We start from the raw sequence: 17342 nt of genomic DNA on the forward strand, positions 1-17342 counted from the left end.
ATTGGAAAAACTAGAAGGTTTTCTATATTTCCTTCCAATCACTTCAGCTGGCACACGGTAGTACCTTATACCACAATTTTGCACTTTACTCTTATTAAGGTCTATCACCTCCTGTTTCTTAACACTAAGATACTGAACAATTCCTTGGCTTCATTCTAAAATAAAAGTTACATTTCATTTGAGCTGATGCCTTCCAGCCAACCTCTGCCAAATACAATTTGCTTAAAAATCTAAACCTATCCAGCTGGGGCTGGATAAGAAACTTGTGGCAAAAGCTTTATAAATAAATCTTGTACTCTTGCACTTAAAAAAAAAAAAAATTTCACACAGAAACTAGAGAAAACCTGACTCCACATAACCAGAGGAGGCATTCAACTGTGTCAGTACACTCATCCAAAAGGTTCTGCTAATTAAAACCAAATGACTCCTTACAAATGGAGCAGCAGTTTAGCTGGGTTTGAGTAGGCAGCATGTGACTCTCTGCTTTCAGCTCCTGAAAATGTGACAGACATAACAGACAGACGTTGAGTAAGAAGCCACTGCCTCCACAAGGCGCTGAGGGCCAAACTTCTATTTCCTTGTAATGGCACTGTGATTCTGAAACAGAGTATGAATGGGTTGGAGGTTTTTCTCCCTGAACGTACTTATAGCCACATTAGAATTATTCTGATGGCCATCAGCTGTGGTCTTCTGATGGAGGAAATCCTCCACTGCGCTTCTTTCAAAAGCTGTATTTGGACCGATCTAACAAAAAACTTCAGATTTTAAACTCGGTGCTACAAATCTATCTTAACACGGTCAGAAAGCACTGAATGTGTTTAGAAGTCTTTCAGAATATTTATCATATGCTCAAGGTGATTTTTGATGCCATGAATCATAAAGAAAAATCAGATCTCCCTTCCTCACACATGCTAGGCATGCCTCTGAAAGCACGTTTGGTCCACCTAAAGCATAGCTGGTTAAAATACCGCAAGGATGACAATCACGTGAACTAGGGCAGCAGCCTTAAAGTAGGGGCAATAACAACATCAGCTACTTATTAGGGTTAAGTTTTCATAAAAAGGCTTGGAGTTCCTGTATAAATATCATTAGCTTCATATACATCAAGAAAACTGTTTCAGACCAAAACTCTTCTCAAGTAATTACACGTCACTGGTGACCATCCCTAGCATAAATTTCAGGTATTCAACGTCTCTCAATATTTAGTCGATCCGACAATTTGGTCAATCAAATATTTTACATTTAACAACAATGAGCTCTTGCTGTGCCCTGAAAGCTATATTGGAAAATATATTGATAGTGACACAAATAGGAAATAAATTCCATATTCTCCAAGATTTCAAAATTTTTTCTTTTTGAAAAAGGAAGCTAGTTTTAAGAGAAAGCAAACTGAAAAATCCTTGAAAATTTAGGAGGTAGAATGGAGAAAAATAAAACTGCCTTTCATAAATAAAGTAATTTTTAATGAAAATTCCAGAGTCACTTAACTTTCTATGAATCCTTTCAGACACCATAACAACTGGTTGTTTAAAAAAAGAACAGGAAAAAAAAACCACCCCAAAAACACCATTCAGTTGCACATGCTAATTTATAAAGCTCCAGCTGATCATCACTTCTGATCCTTACTAAACACTCAGCGTGTTAGATGTAGAGTGCTTTTGTCTTGTCTACTATCAAGCAAAAAGCACAGTTATTTGTTATCATTAGAGGCCTTGTAGAGACGCTTTGAGAGGCTCTCTTCTCCTGATGGAAGCCCATTTGCTGGAAAGAAAGGAAATCTGGGCTCTTGAACTTCATTGAGAAAGTTAAGTAGGCACCTATTACACTACCTGGTGTATTTACAAAATGAGTTCATTAATCTATCACGTATAATTAGTCTTTTGTATGACTACAGAAAGGGAACAGGATAGCAAGGGTAGGAATTTATACCAGAAGCTTGATAATAAACTAGTAGTTCCTTTGCCTTCACAGGAGTTTCTGGAAAGCTCACGACACCAGCCCTCCTCCCAGAGAAGAGAGTAAAAAGCCTGGAGGTGATCCTGAGGAATAAGTCCCATGTTAAGTCTAACTGGGATGGTGGTGAGTGAATATGCACGAATGTATGGGCTGAAGAGACTCTCTTCCCCAGGAATGACATCTGAGGCCCAGGGAAAACTGAAGAGATGGGAGTCTGCAGACCAGAGCAGGTTTCCAGTAGTAAGGACCTGGCATTGCTGGCCCCCAGGCTGCTGCTTCAGCCTGTGACGTGGAGATACATGAGTACTAAGGGGCTACGTAGAGGCAAGTCACACCAGCCTACGCATAGCATGCACAAGGCAACACTAGTGGAAAGAATGCAGAGAGCCTCTGCCCCTCCATGAGAAAGGAGCTAGCCTGCTGCCAAGCTGCGGGGCCAGCAAGGAGAGAACCGCTCCCTGTCACAGCCAATCCTCTCAAGGGCTACAGTAAATAATTAACTTCCAAATTCAGAGAGGAAAATGGAGATGAGCACAAAGGACACCAAAGCTGTAGAGCTTGGTCAACCTCTTGCACTGTGTCACATTCATAAGCAATAACCCTTCTTCTGCAACAGACCAGCATACAGTACACCTCATCAACAGGTTCTGCTGGGTGCCACGCTCAATATTGTCTCCTTCCCATGACAAGCAAGTTTGCACAGTGTGATTTTCTATCTGCCAGTCCTTCATTCTGGTCATGTCAAATAAAAAAAGCAAAAAAACCTACCAACCACAAAGACCAAGCTATAACTGAAAAACTGACAACATCCTAAATCAGATGTGACTGTGACCCAAATCAGGAGGGGAAGAAACAGTAATTCATCCTGGCATGCAAATTAATTATCACACAGATTGATTATTGATTTTCTTGTGTTCGCTCTGATACCTTATGAAGTACACTCATTTCATGCAAACTTCTCACAGAAAGGCAGGCGTGGGCGGATCAAAAGCAGATGCAAACACACAGGTAGGTCAGGTCTCCGCTTCTGCAGAGGGGCAGGGCCAGGGGTAAATCCATCCATCCACAGCACTGAATCTCAGCATCAAGAGACTCATCTCTAGTCCCACTCATGAAGGCTGAATTCTTCAGTAATGACCTTCCAGTGAAGCAAACCGGCCCTTGCTAATAAAAGCAGTCAAATTGCCAAGGTCATCCCCGAGTCACTTCAGCTTCTTGACAGCTTCCTGCATTGGACAATAGGCTGAGCTCCCAGAGGAGTTATCTAACAGGACATTTTCTAATTATAGAATTAATTACTGCCACAAAATAAACAGCAGAGGCATGTCAGGCTGGAGGTAATGATTTGTACCATTAGCTCTTTCACATCAAATAAACATTTACAGCTGTTCTTGAACTGGGAATTCATATTATTAGGAGGTCCAACTGTCATCATCCCTGGAAAACCCTGCCGCTACAACAACCAAGTGAAAACTGTTTACATCTCACCTCTAAAATAGTACGAACACATGCCATTTTAATTGTTGACTTTCTTCAGCATGTTCTGGGTACTAAGGAAGCATCCTCACTGCAAAGGTTTTGGTCTCCTTTATTGTGTTTTGATTGGTTAACAAACTGGTTTCTAATGCACGATCACAGAGAAACTGCCTGTTCTTAAGACATGCCTATAGCAGAAGTGTCGTAGTGATCAAGGAAAGTTCTTGTGGACATCATCCTGTTTGCTTGTGCACAGGGAAATAGCTACGGTGTCATTTCCAGCTCTTTGCACAGCCACTACAATCGTCATCATTACAGTGATAAAAAGCAGCCTCTGAAGATGTTTGTGTCTAGCAAAAGACCTGTCAAAGACGAAGCATTAACAACCTCAGAAAGGGGCTAGCATATGAAAGGGCCTAATTTTGTGGTCTAAAAACAAACATGAATGAGCCCGCAAAAGCACTTACAAAGTTGCATAGCTTTAAGCATGAAACTTCTTGCTAGATTCAGCTACAATTCAACAGAACATTAACAGAACCTAAAATCAGGATTAGCCCTTGGTCTGTCATCATCCCTTCAAAACTGCCAGCACCCTGTGCCATGCTGTATTTCTCTCCAGATTCTCTGGATACCCCTTAGGGACACGAGGGCCAGTGTCTGGCAGAGCCTACCAGGTCCACCCAAAGTCACAGGCTGGGGGAACCTGGGATGGGCCATATTCTGCGTAGCTCATAGGAAGGGCTCGAATAGTGTCAAAGTAAGACCTTTTCCAGTTTAACAAGGAGAACTTTTGAACATTAGACAAGAGGTACCCAGTTTTCTTAATAGGTTGGCTGGGCTCCAGCACTTCTCTGAATTTGCAGTCTCCTTTCAGCCAGCTCTGACTACATCATTTTGGCTCATATTTCCTCTCCCAGCAGCATGTCACCATGAGGATCATCCACAGCCTCTGTGTTGAGAGCGAACCCTGTGCTCAGGGCCAGCAAGAACAGGGAGGCCTAGAGCTGGCTAATGGCAAGCGTGTGCGACACAAGGGCTGCTGTACAACCCTCAGCTAAAGGGGCTCCTTGCCTGGTAAGTAAGTCAGACTCCACCGACATCTGTCTTTCTTGTCCGGAAGCAGCAGCTCTGTAAATCTTGTAAAACCAGCCTTTCTTGTGAGATTGCTAATAGCTGCTTCAGCAAGCACAGAAACACAGCAAGGAGCTGCTAGGTTTCAGCATCCCTGTGGGAAGCAGATCCCCCACAGCCCTGAGCACCCAGAGCAAGAAGCCAGGGTCAAGACCTAATGTCACACATTCCTGAAAGCGACAACGCCAAAGGTGACAAGGTATCCTCTGAAATAAACGATGGTAGTAATGACCAAAAATACAGAATACAATCCAAACCCACTTATTTCTGCTCCAATTTGACCTGCAAGTGTCTCTTTCCAGAATGGGTTGCAGTGTCTGGGAAAAATTGGAGAATTCAACCAATTTACAAACATGTTGAGGCCTTCGAGCTACAGTCAAACTGTGGATACATGTGAAAGGCGACAGTCTTGCTCTGTACAAGTGAATCAGTGCAGATGTATGCAAATTCTTCCAGTCATTTTTGTGACAACTTGCCTCAAAAGTTACCTTGACAACCTTATTGTCTCTGATGTCGCATAGCTGCCTGCTATAGGAAGGCTCTCTCATCTTTGAACTGCTCACTTAAACAGACCGGCTTGTTGAGGCAACATTACCATTTAAGGCTTACAGAACGTGCACCAGTCTGCTGAGGACACTGACAGTTATTTACAGCTCTACCACTGACAATGGCATTTGCAATGACTGCAATTAAAAAATAGGTTCCTTTTATCAAAAAAACCCCCACATTAGTCAAAGAAACAAATTCTTCTGGGACCAGCACTTCTAAGAAATTCTGCTTTCTCCTGGATTCCTTGTGGTTGAACTCCATTGTGTTCCAGAAGGAGCAAGCTTGAATCAAAGCTTTCCATGTGGCTGCTGCACCCACCTCTCTCTCCTTCCAGTTTCCAGAAGTCTGATAATCAAGCTTGTCCTTCAGCCTCCTCCTCCATACCAGCCATTCATACCTCTACCTGGTACTCATTTGCATAGAACTGTAAGTGCCTGTAACACCTCCCTTGTCAAACTGAGGCAATGGTTTTTAAGTTACTGGGAAGAGGGGAAGGCGGAACAGCGAGGGTATGTGTGCCCACACATGAGGTGACCATGTTATCCTCATTTCCTTAAGCAAGCAGGCTAAAAACAATCAGACAAACCACACTGAAAATATATAAACTCGTACTTTGTAGCTCAGGCATTCTGCACAGTGGCGGGGCAGAAAACCAAGTCAAACTCCCTGCAAAGCCAGGATATCTCATGTGAAACACTGGTGGAGAACACCAGTTTTTCAAAGCCAAAGCCCTCAGCAAGAACCTCCCAACAAGTGAAAAACAGACACGCTCTGAGCCCAAACTCCTCAGACCACAGGGGAGTCACCCATGCGCTGGACACCACTCAAAACCCCTGTGATGCACCAAAGCAAATACGGAGCAGATGCCTGAGGAGCTTGCAGCGCCGTGATAAGCTCCCATGGAGAACCTACAGCAGCTTAACTGCTACGAGCCTGAGAACAGCACATTACCCCAAATCCCTCCCACAAATGGACCCTTTAGGATTGAAGAATTAAATTAGGTACCCTAAATTAACCTACAAATCAACCACCAAGATGGGAATAACTAAGGAGTCCTGACTCCTTTTTCATTTAAATTATTTTGGACACAATTGACCTCAGACGCAAAGGTGCAGGTTTTGGGGAAGCACGTACTTGGAGAGAGGGGCTCGGTGCATTAATGATGGATATATGGATCAAACTAGTAGGTCTGCTTACGAAAAGTGATGAAGAGTAGAGTGCGCTTTTCCTGTTCTAGAGGAAAACATAAGTAATCTACTTAAATGAAAATCAATTTTAGATGTTCCTTTATTACACTTTATGGTCTGTGAAGTTCCTTTCTTTTCATGCTGTTACGTGAATGGTATGTAATTCCTACACTGGCGATAGATTTTCCTTTAGAAAAGCAGTGAAGGTCTTAACTTTTTAATACAAATTATTCCTCGGGAATCCTTAGCTGCTATTCAAGCAGTTTAATTCAAAGAGTCATATCTCTCATTCAGAAAACTTTAACTGACACTAATCAGACCCAGCTATTTTTATTATTAATGTACAACAATGCTAATCTGGTGTGACTAGAGCCTTTAGCCAGAGTATTAAGGGCTTCTTCTCCCTAAAGTGGTATTTAATAATAAAAAAATTTACATTTTTGCATAATCTGCTTACGTGTGCTGCAACTGCCGAAGATTAGCTCCAGCATTTTATTCTCTTTTCTGATCCTCAGCACAGACATGCACATCCTCAAAATGAAACGACGCATGCTTGTGAGCTGATGGGGACCTGGTTTGGTGTGCTTGTCACAGATGCATCATGCATTACATGATAACTTGCAGTCCCTGTGATAATCCATGCACAAGCCTCAGCAGTTACACCATCATAAAACAGCTGACAATTTTCATGTCACTTTACGTTTTGAAAGATCCAACAAGGGCTGCACATGGCAGGTATGATTCTCTTAAACCGTACTAGCTTCAGATCGCCTTCTACAGGTAGGGCTGCACAAACCCAGCATCTGGCCTCTGTCCATAATGGTTTAAGCAGAGAAGGCAGCCAGCACAGCAGATGCTTGCACGGAAGGCTGATATATCAGTACATTGAATTAACCCAGGTACTTATTTTCTCAGTGACCAAAGTGTTACAAGTAGTAAACTTTAATCAGACGTTCAATACAAATTGCAGTTCAAGCATACTGAAGAGCCACAAAAATACTGAATTAGGCTGTGGAATAGCTTTATTTATCTTTGTTGGGTGTTGTTGCTGAAGTATAACCAGACTCAAAATATCACCCACTCTACTCAAAAATAGGGCACAGAAATCCAACTCCCTTCACTGTTTGATTTTGACTAGTCAAAGGTAAGCAGCAGGCAACAGAGCTCTTGTGATGTCTGCAGGAATTATGCTTTGTGTACGTAAGTTCTTCTCCCCTTGCAATATGCGCTGATGCCTATTTTTGTTGCTGATCCCTTTTTAGCGCAGTTCAGAGCCACTCACTTCCAAGGGCAGTGAGCAACACAGCTGCCTGTCCCCCTCCGAGCCACGGCAAGGCACAGAGTGAATCCTCTCTGCAGCTCTTGGAAACCAGCTGAATTGAAAGACAGACAAAATGCATCACAGACCAGAAAGAGATCTTGATCTCCGACATACAGCCTGACCTCAAATGAACTACATCAAGACCTGTACTAGGAAACTATTTAGAAAGCTCCTGGAAAGAGTATTTTTTTCAAGTCTCTTTCCAGATGCACACTTCAGACAGGTGCAGCCCCTCACCGCAGCGCTGCGTGCCTGCGGGTTAGGGGGAGCCTCCTTCCCATACGCCTTTCCACACGCTCACTGTGGGCAACACAGCGCAGCTGATGTGGGGGAAACCACCATTTTGCAAAATCACCAATTCCTCCAGGAAGGAGCAAAACAAAACAAAAAACCCCATAATAGCAGCTTTCCTGTAACACCAGAGGCAGGGCTGGAGCTGGAGCCAGAGCCGGAGCTGGAGCCGGAGCTGGGCCGGGGCCAGCCAGGGCTTGGCTCGCGCAGGGCCGTGCGGGGCAGCTGAGGGAGCTTGGGGTGCTACCAGTCCCCAGCGGGGGCAAACGAAGACCCCAGCCCCCCGTCTCAGCAATCAGCTCACAGGAGCTTCCATGCGGCAGATTAAGCAGCTTGTAAATTCTCTTCCACTTTGCCCGAAACCAATTTCTGCCTAGAAATCTTTCTGCCTTGGGTTTTAAGGGCTTTCCCCGCCCCCCCAATTAGTTTCAAAATTTTCTTTTTGGCTTTTTGTCCAGCTTTGAAACGTGTTTCATTAATGCAAAGCAACTCAGAGAAAAGACCTTCTGAGCGAAAAATGAACAAGATTTCAGGTCACTGCATTAACACTGATAGCTTTGAAACAATAACTGTGCACCAGGTGCAGGGCAGGATATTTTGCTACGCAGCTAATACAGCATAATACCATGCCATTACCACAAAATCTAATTCAAGTTTATAGGGGTAAAAACCTAAAGAGGCAAGAGATTTCTGTGTCTAAAATACACAGGAACGCTGGCCCGCACTGCCAAATGCCAGGCAGCTGGCTGCAGCCGGGAGCTGGCACCCCCAGCCAGCCAGGTGGTGGCACCTTCATTTGAAGTTGTGCTTTCCCTTCTACATGCAGGCATGCTGGCTAGCTTTTTTAAAAGTGGGGTGAAAGGCCAGGCATGTTATGCAGCCACAAGCAGTTTTCTGAGCGTAATTCAGCTCTGGTCTATATTACCCCAGGATGGATGAAGGGTTTCGTTATTCCCCACTGTCCCCCCTGCTCTGCCTTAGCCCCTATGTGACACTTGCTGAACCTCTGAAAACTATACTCTGCTACAGTATGAAAAAAATTGATGCTGCCCTACATTAACAAGTCAGGCTGTAAAGTGACATGTCAGGAGCTGTAAATGATAACTACATTACTACCTCGCACCTTATAAAGTTAAGGTGAACAGCGGTCCAACCCTGACAGGGCTCTGAAGCCTCCTGTCACTTGAGCTCCTCTGGTAAAGTCCTTTCTGTGGAGCATTAGCATCCCGTGTAAATGCAGCATGGCATTTCATCTCACATCAACAAGCAGGACTGACGGAGAAAACACTGGCTTTATGAGGAGAAAGCTTCCCGTGCTAATAAGATACAGCGTTTGAAACATTGATACATTTTTAATCATATTCTTTCAGTATTAATTTTAGCTAATGCAGTGTGACAGTCTCTAATATGATCAGTCTTTCATACCCTACTGGTGGCAACTAACACTAATTCAATATGATTCTTATGTGATGGGATGGGTGGAAAATTGTTGATGTGGTAAAAGAGCAAAGAAATGCACCTTCTAGTAGACTTTTCAAGGACCAGATTCAGGCCTACCAGTAATTTTCAAACAATCAGATAATACCTCCTCAAATAAAGAAATACAGACCCAGATCAAGATATGTCTAGTTTGGGTTTTTTTTTTACCTTGTGCCAGATAAATACATCAAGAGCCTTTAATAACCCTTTATAAGGCAGCTTTATGAATTTGAAATTACTTTCGTAATTCTTCCCAGTTCTTTTCAACCACCAGCACGGGACGTATTGTGGTAACTGCTAATACTGTACAGAGCAAACAGCTGCCTCTCCCCGCTTGCTATTTCAGAGCTTACATGTTCATGCTATTCCTCTTAACCACAGCTCTGCATCTTGGGATCACGTTTAATAGGCTCTCCAACATGAGCACCCTGTTCAGAGCCGCTGCTCTCCAGACACAGCTCTCCATCCAGGTAAGCACAAGCTACATTCTTATCCTGGGATGCATCACCTGATCTCCAAACTAGTTTAACAGAAATGAATCCAGTTTACCATGTTGACTGACTTCGCATCAATCATTATTTACAACATTGCCAACATTTAATCCTTCTACAAACTAAATCAGAATAATTTTTTTACTTTCACTGAAAAATTGAAGAGTGGTAGGAAAGCACAGACCCTGCAGAATATCCCAGCTGACTGTTACTTCTCATTAACTTTTGGTCCATTTGGAGGAAGGCAAAGCATTAGTACTTTTTTCATCTCTAAATCATTTCACACAGCTTGTGATCTGAAACATAGTCCTCCATTAATCTAAAGAATATATTGGAAAGAATTTTTTATTTTAACTTTGCAAATTAACCACAGCAAAGAATCCTTCACGCAGGACATCACATCGGCAAAGATATCTCATTACATTTAATTTAGTGAATACACTGAAGCAAGACGTCAGTATTTCAACGCAGTTTCATCAGAGCAGAATCACTTGTGAAGGTATTGATGTAACTTTATAAATCCTGGGAGCATACAGAGCACCGGATTAATAAGCACAAGTATGCAATGCTTCGTATTTCTAACACTATCAAAACAATTATCTGGCATTGATATCTTATGTAGATAAAAAGGATGACCATAATAGCAATGCCCTTCCTATTCCTTTTTTTGTTTTATGCCATAGCAAAGAAACAAGAAGAAAACCCACCTAATACTGGTTATTGTCATAACTTGTTCGCAGCCTGGGAAGACAGCAAATACTAATTAGCAATGGGACTAATGTTACTAAAGTAACAGGACCCTCCACTTCTGCAGATTACAGAATGTTAGTTTTTTGTTTTTCCCTGAATACAGCCCTTGCTGCATGAACAGAATCATTGTTCAGAAATCAGCTGGACAAAACTTACATTGACTGTAATGAGCTTTGGCTCAAATCCTGTGTTGATCTGGTTTAGCCCAAAATAAAATGGAGAAACACAAAGAACTCTTACGTCTGTACATGCGGCATTAAAGTCAGATTCAAAGCCTCAAGTTCAACTGCTAAAGCCGATGTATGCCTCAGTGCTGTGGAGAGGAGATCTACTCGTGGGTATAAACACTGAAGAGCTCCTTTTGAAAAGATTCTACTAATTTCTGCCATAGATTAAAATGAACAATGCCTCGATAATACATTTATTAGGAAAGCTGCAAATCACAGCCACATCTGCATTGCTCTTCAGGGAATAAAATCATACATCTACTGCGTTTCCTTATGAAGTATATAAATCTCTGCCTGACAGCAGAGAAAGATCTTTCCTCTTGCTTACCAGACCCCCCTAGTGCAGACAGCATGGCCAGGATTGTATTTTTAAATATTTGTAGTAATTAGCCAAAAATACTGTCCACGTGGTCCTCTGTCTTTATGTACGTATGTAGTTTCCATTCTAAAATCTGACAGGCCATCACTCACCATCATCGCTCTTCTACTGAAACTTATGTCTACGCATCAATGCCTTCATTTCAATTGATTTAATTCTGCCTTGTACTTTCCCCCCGATGGACAGAGACTTCACATTTGTCTCCACGCCTTGGCCTTGCAGGGCTGTGTATGCCATTTAAAAATTCTTCCATGAATTTAACTGATTGTGAGCCACAGTAGAAGAACAGGAGCTTCAGATGACTGACCGATCAGAAGATGGCAGCCAGCAACACAGAACTACTCTTTCTTTTTATTATGAGAATACGCAGAAGTGCCATGCAGGCACATCATCTAGCTGTGCTAGCTGCAACACAGCTGGGCAACTGGATGCGTAACCATGTTCCTCTAGCAGGATGAGACTTAAACCTGTTGTAGAGACCTTCAGGATAGGCATGAGTATGGGGGAAAGAAAAAGAAGCAGAGAATGAAATAAGATAGGAAAGCAGCGCATACAGGTGATCTCATGAGTCTGCAAAGCCGACATGTCTCCAGGTCCCTGCTACTACGTAAAGGAAGAGTCATAGAAACTTCAGATGCTGAATTTTCCTAAATTAACCACTAAAAGGCAAGTTACATACTTCTTTAGGAGATCCTTTCAATGACACATCTGGGAACCAAGGAGTCCCGCACTCTAGTCTTCTGCGTCTTCTTGTTCCCTCCTGCAAAGTTAATAGCAGGAGTGAATAAGTTTTTAGGGTAGAAAGCCTCTTGTCCGTATGGCTGCTTGCCCACGGCATAGGATGCCAGGTAAGAAAATGTACCCAGCATGACTAACCCTGATGGCCCAAGGATGTAAAGGAAATAATATAAACCAGTAGGGAAAAATGCCTTAAAAACAGGCATTAAGCATAAAAGCCTACATAAGAAAAGAGCTGAGACTGGGCATGTTCTTTCACAATAAATTAATGTTAAAATATTGAGTGTTCTGAAAAACAACAAGAAGTTTCACTCTTGAGTTGATTTAACTGACTGTAACAACACATTAGTCACTCGAACTCCCACTCTCAGAAATGCTTTTTCACCCTCTGAAAAAAGGTAATGAGAAAAAGATCAATTTTTTTTTTATTTCTGAAGTTTCACTTAATTGTAATTTTTATTTGTCACCTCTAATTAGTGGGCACACAGAGTCTCTCTTGATATTCTCAAACATTTGGTCTCTCTTCGAAGAATGTTCTGGTGGCACCCTGGGATAAAGATGGCCCTTCATGGGCATCTACAGAGGAGCATGTCCAGCTTCAGAAGATGGTTGTTTTTCCCCACTTCAGTGGGAAACTTCAGACACAACTGAAAGAGGACAGAACACCATGGTATGCTAGATATGGATTACACCAGGTCAAGCAGCTGAAAACAGGCGTAGATTGAAATCGGAAGGATTTCAGAACAGGCTTTTGCAGCCCCAGACAAGCATGACTCACCCAGAACCTCTGGATGGTAGAAAGCCGCTCCTTGGCAAAGCACAATATAAACCTCCTTCAAATATGTACATGTGCTGTGACAATAAAGATAAGGGCTCCAAGAGAGAGAGATCCGAAACAGCGATAGCTTTCAAATTCTGGGGTAATGCATTTACATTGTCTATTTTAGCAGATGGCTGCATTCCTGAGCCAAGCTGAAGGTAGTGTGTAAAGCCCACTTCTTCAGGCTTACCGAGACTGAAGAACTAAGATCTAAAATTAAGGATTTCGTTTCCCAAATCTTATGAGCCTGGAAACATTAAATCATCTGTAAGACTAGGCAGATTGGCCTTTCACACCATTTCTAGAAGGCCTGTAATTTGCTTGACAAGAAGCAGCTGAAAGCAAGTAATTGTGCGAATTACTGACAGCTCAGAAATCATTACGCAGGGTTCAGCCGGTTGTACCCTTCTATACCCCACAGGCAGCAAAGGTCGAACTGCACGGGCCTTGGGCCATCTCTGGCTGGCAATGGCTCCTGGCAGAGCGGGTTTCAAGTACTCCGCAGGGGGGCTGAGGGGGGGGCTCAGCAGCCCCTAATTCTCACACCTTGAGACTATTTTGATGTGCAAGAGCATGTTCAACTGCAACCAACGGCCCTGGTGCTCAGCTCTCTCTTACAAAGACTCATGTCAAAGCTGTCCCAGCCAGCGAGCAGATTCCAGCTGGGGTAAGAGGGCTCTGGATGAGGCCCCGCAGGAAAGGGGGCATCTTTGCATGCAAGCAGCAAAGAGCACTGCAAGTGCTGAAGCCAGGTGGCCTCACTGGACAAAGACCTCTTCTGCGTTTGCAAACCAACTTCAAAGGTAGGTGTCTCCTGGCAGAACCACCCAGCAGCTAATGCTGGCGGAGCGTGTGCCCGTAAGCGCTGCAGCCTCCAGAAAGTCCATTTGACATCACCTTCCCAAGTCTGTCAGTCCTCGAGCATTTACAGCAGGCAGTCTTCAGAGTTAACAGAATAAAATATAACGGCCTTCCTACAACATATTTACAAATATTTGTTTCACCATTCTAAAAATAGTGTTTTCAATCACCACCACTAAGATCATAATCTCAGCCTTTAAAGATCAATAAAACATTTATTTCCTTAAGTTAATACATTCTCCGTATTACACAGACTGCCAGTGTTTAATTTCCAAGAGCTCCATGTGAATATTGATATTTGAAGTATACAGACATAACTTTATTTACTGTAGAAAAGTATATTAATACTGATTTATTTAAACACTTTACCAAAAGCAGCAGTTCAGTTTAATCAAATACTGAAGTAATTGGGTTATGTTTGATTTTAAACTTTGAAAAACCAACTCTAAGATTTATCAAGGGCTGAATTTAGCAAAGTTATCATCATTAAAAATTGATATTATGTAGTGGGGCTACACTGGCTTCACTGGCAAGTCGCCAAGCAGCAGACCTTTTAAGAGACTAATTGTCCACGCCTGCGTAATTCCCAAAGCGCTCTGCACGGCGGGCCACTGGCTCACAAACGCCAAGTCAAACTGTGCCAAAAGCACCAGGAGGAAAATATTCCCCTATTACTGAATGGGGGAAGCACGCTGTTCTTTCATGATACCAAATCCGCACACGCCCTAGACGTTATGGTGATGCCAGTGAGCATGATGCCCTCCCTGCTCCTTCCAGTCCTCACCCCAAAGATCAGTTGCTTCCTGATGGGGGAAGGAAAGGGGCAGACAAATTCCTGCAGTGAAGTGCCTGCAGAGAGCTGCGGGAAAAACCCGTGACTCCGAGCAGTTTGCCGAGTCCCTGGTGTATTTACCAGCTTTGATTGCTGTGGGATTTAGCAAGGCGAGGGGTGCTCCCACTGCCTCCGTCCAGGAAAACGTGCAGAGGTCAATTATTTAAATACCCTAAGCTCACGCATCTCAGCTTGAATGGAAGGGGTTAGGCAGAGCTCCTGTGAGCAGGAGCAGGGACCAGCTGGGAGCCAAGCAGACCCTCAGGTGCATTGCCAGCCCCCAGCAGCAGGGTCCAACACCTCCACCCATCCACGTGGATGGCCCCAGAAAGCCAAAGCATGGCAGAGAGTTGCAGGGCAGCACGGGCAGGGACATCTCACACTGGCACTGACCACCTCTCCGCTGGGGGCTGCATGAGGACGGGGACAGAGCAGATGTGCCACCGCCTAAGCACTCCCTGTGAGGTCTTGGACCTCTGGGGGGAACAGTAGCAAAGTCCCACCACCAAGAGGGAAAAAGGGTGGATAAAATGATTCTTGAGAATTTAAAGGAAATACTTCTTAACGAATACTGCTATTGAAATTTCCATATTGTTTGCCCTTTGTTTTCTGTTTTCCAAATCACTGAGGAGATCACATCAATGCTAAGCACCTGGCTTCATCACCGTAGATCCTCCTCCCTGTTCCCTTACAGCTCCATGCCCATGGATACCTCCATCAGAGGTATTTTTGCTATGAGAGACCACACCTCAATAGCCAGTAGCTACCCCAAGGAGCAGATTCCCCATGTGTGCATTATCAGCCTAAATCCGTTACCTTCATTAGGGCCACATGTGACTTCCCTATGGTCTTGCTGCTGGACACCAGATCAGGATTTATCCTTACTTTTCCCAAGCAGACAAGGAGCTAGTTTGCAGTACTTATCTGACAATCCCATACGTGGTACTGAAACTTTGAGGTCTATCTCTAATTATCAGCCCTCTTCTTTGCCTCTCCAAGACATGCTCCATGGGTGAGGACTGAATAATAATCCTCCAGTCCGTGACCCGTGGGGCACAACATAGTGCAGAGTCTGCGGTACAAACACAAGGAGCTGCCAAATTTAAATAAACAAAAGCTCTTGCTAGGAAAGGCTGATACAGACACACTCACACTTAATTATTTTTAAAATCTTTTCTCAAGAGTGTAGGAACAAGAAAGCAGTGACAGCTGGAGGAAAACCACTATATCTAAACATTCAAAATTATCTTCTGGAAGGAAATCTGTCCCATTGAACTGAATTTTTCTCATGTTAAAAAAAAAAAAACTCTTGACAGAAGCAACCAAAATAGAAGACATCTAAAAAAGCTGAAATCCTTGTGACAGCTTGTCAAATTATTCTTCACCAATAAATGATCAGATCATTTGGGTTTGCACAGAGAGGTAAGTTCCTACACCTATATAAGCTAATTATTCCAGAATATGCATTTTAAGTGATACACTGTCCAAAAACCATTTTTCCCAGAACATCAACATTTTCCATAAGTGAAAACCTTTGAAAATGTTAGTAAGGACATGTGGAAATTAAAAAATGCCTACTCTCTCAGCTGAAGCTGAACGGATCATTTCACAACATCAGTTCAAAATGAAACACTTCCTCCCAATGATCCCCTCGAAGCGAGGAGCTGGGTTCACACCACTGGCCCTGCGAGCAAACCCCCCACAGGCGTCCAGCTGGCTGCTCACAGCCGGCTCAGGTAAGAGGTCTGGGGAAGACATGATCTGAAGTTATATGGTAAACTTTTGCACCCATGAATTCAGCTTTGCAGTACTCAGCCGCCCCGCAGGAGGAACGTGCTGCTGACTCACAGGTCCTCCTTGCTCTGGCAGGGACCCAGGGCAGGTGGACAAAGATTGATGCAGTCTTCTCGATTTCAGAATAAGTAGCCTGGGACTCCCTGAAGTAGGAGCTGGATTCAGAGAACCATGTTAAACAGATTTGACAGACCTATCCTCCATTAACTTATCCAATGAATTTTCAACCCCTCTATATATTTGGTCTTCATAACACACAGTACCAATGAGTTACACAACTTAATTTCATGTCTCATTTAAACATACTGCTTTTATTTATTTTAAACCTGTTGTCTCAGGCCTCATCAAGTGCCTTCTATTTTTTGTATCATGGGGAATGATAAATACTTGCTCTCTAGTCACCTTCTCAAGTCAGTTATTCCTAGTGTCAAAGTTACTAAATCTAGGTCAATAATTTAAGGCAAATATTTACAGTTTTTTAGTGTACAAACTACAGACTGCATGCTCATGACAGTGAAGATAATGAGAATTCTGCTTGAGGAACTACAGATAAGACTACCAGATTTCTTGGCAGAACCAGTTTTGCCTTACTGAAACTGAATTTTAATGAAAAAGCCACATAAGCCCTAGGGAGGTTGTTAGAATGTGACCTGCAGCCCATGATTTGTGCCTACCTTTAATTAAACCTAATTAGCTTTCCTCTTGCAATATGGGTTTCGCACCCTACCTTCTTACGAGCTGTCTGTGCTATCATAAGGGTACCGCAAATTTCATGACTCACTGATACCAGAAAACAGATTCCAACTATTCATTTGCAAATTATGATGGCAAGAAAAACACGCAAAATATCTGCTTCAAAATGTGCTCAACTGAGTCCATCAAATAGCTGAAGTCAAAATTTTATTTTGACTGAAAGAGCTTTTAAATCTCATATGAAAGTTGTAATGAATCTTTAAAATAGTATATATTTTACTTTCAGTAATTTTTCCTACAGTTTAGGGAACCCACTTCACAGTGGCCTATTTGTACCAGCAAGCTAAATGAGCAAGCTTCAGTTAAT

General features: G+C 43.0%; 1 protein-coding gene across 9 annotated transcripts in view; it reads right to left on the bottom strand.

The window, feature by feature from the left end:
* IL1RAPL2 (interleukin 1 receptor accessory protein like 2) overlaps positions 1-17342 on the bottom strand; it is a 395811-nt gene that overhangs the window by 227994 nt on the left and 150475 nt on the right. The window contains exon 2 of one of the 9 annotated variants that reach the window (XM_075107084.1): positions 11917-11997. The exons of the other annotated variants lie outside the window; for them this stretch is intronic. The gene's annotated coding sequence lies outside the window, so the exon portion shown is untranslated. The remainder of the gene's footprint in view (positions 1-11916; positions 11998-17342) is intronic. 9 annotated transcript variants of the gene reach the window in all.

The sequence above is a fragment of the Phalacrocorax aristotelis genome, chromosome 11, assembly GCF_949628215.1.
Source record: "Phalacrocorax aristotelis chromosome 11, bGulAri2.1, whole genome shotgun sequence".
In the NCBI taxonomy this organism is placed as follows: Eukaryota; Metazoa; Chordata; class Aves; order Suliformes; family Phalacrocoracidae; genus Phalacrocorax; species Phalacrocorax aristotelis.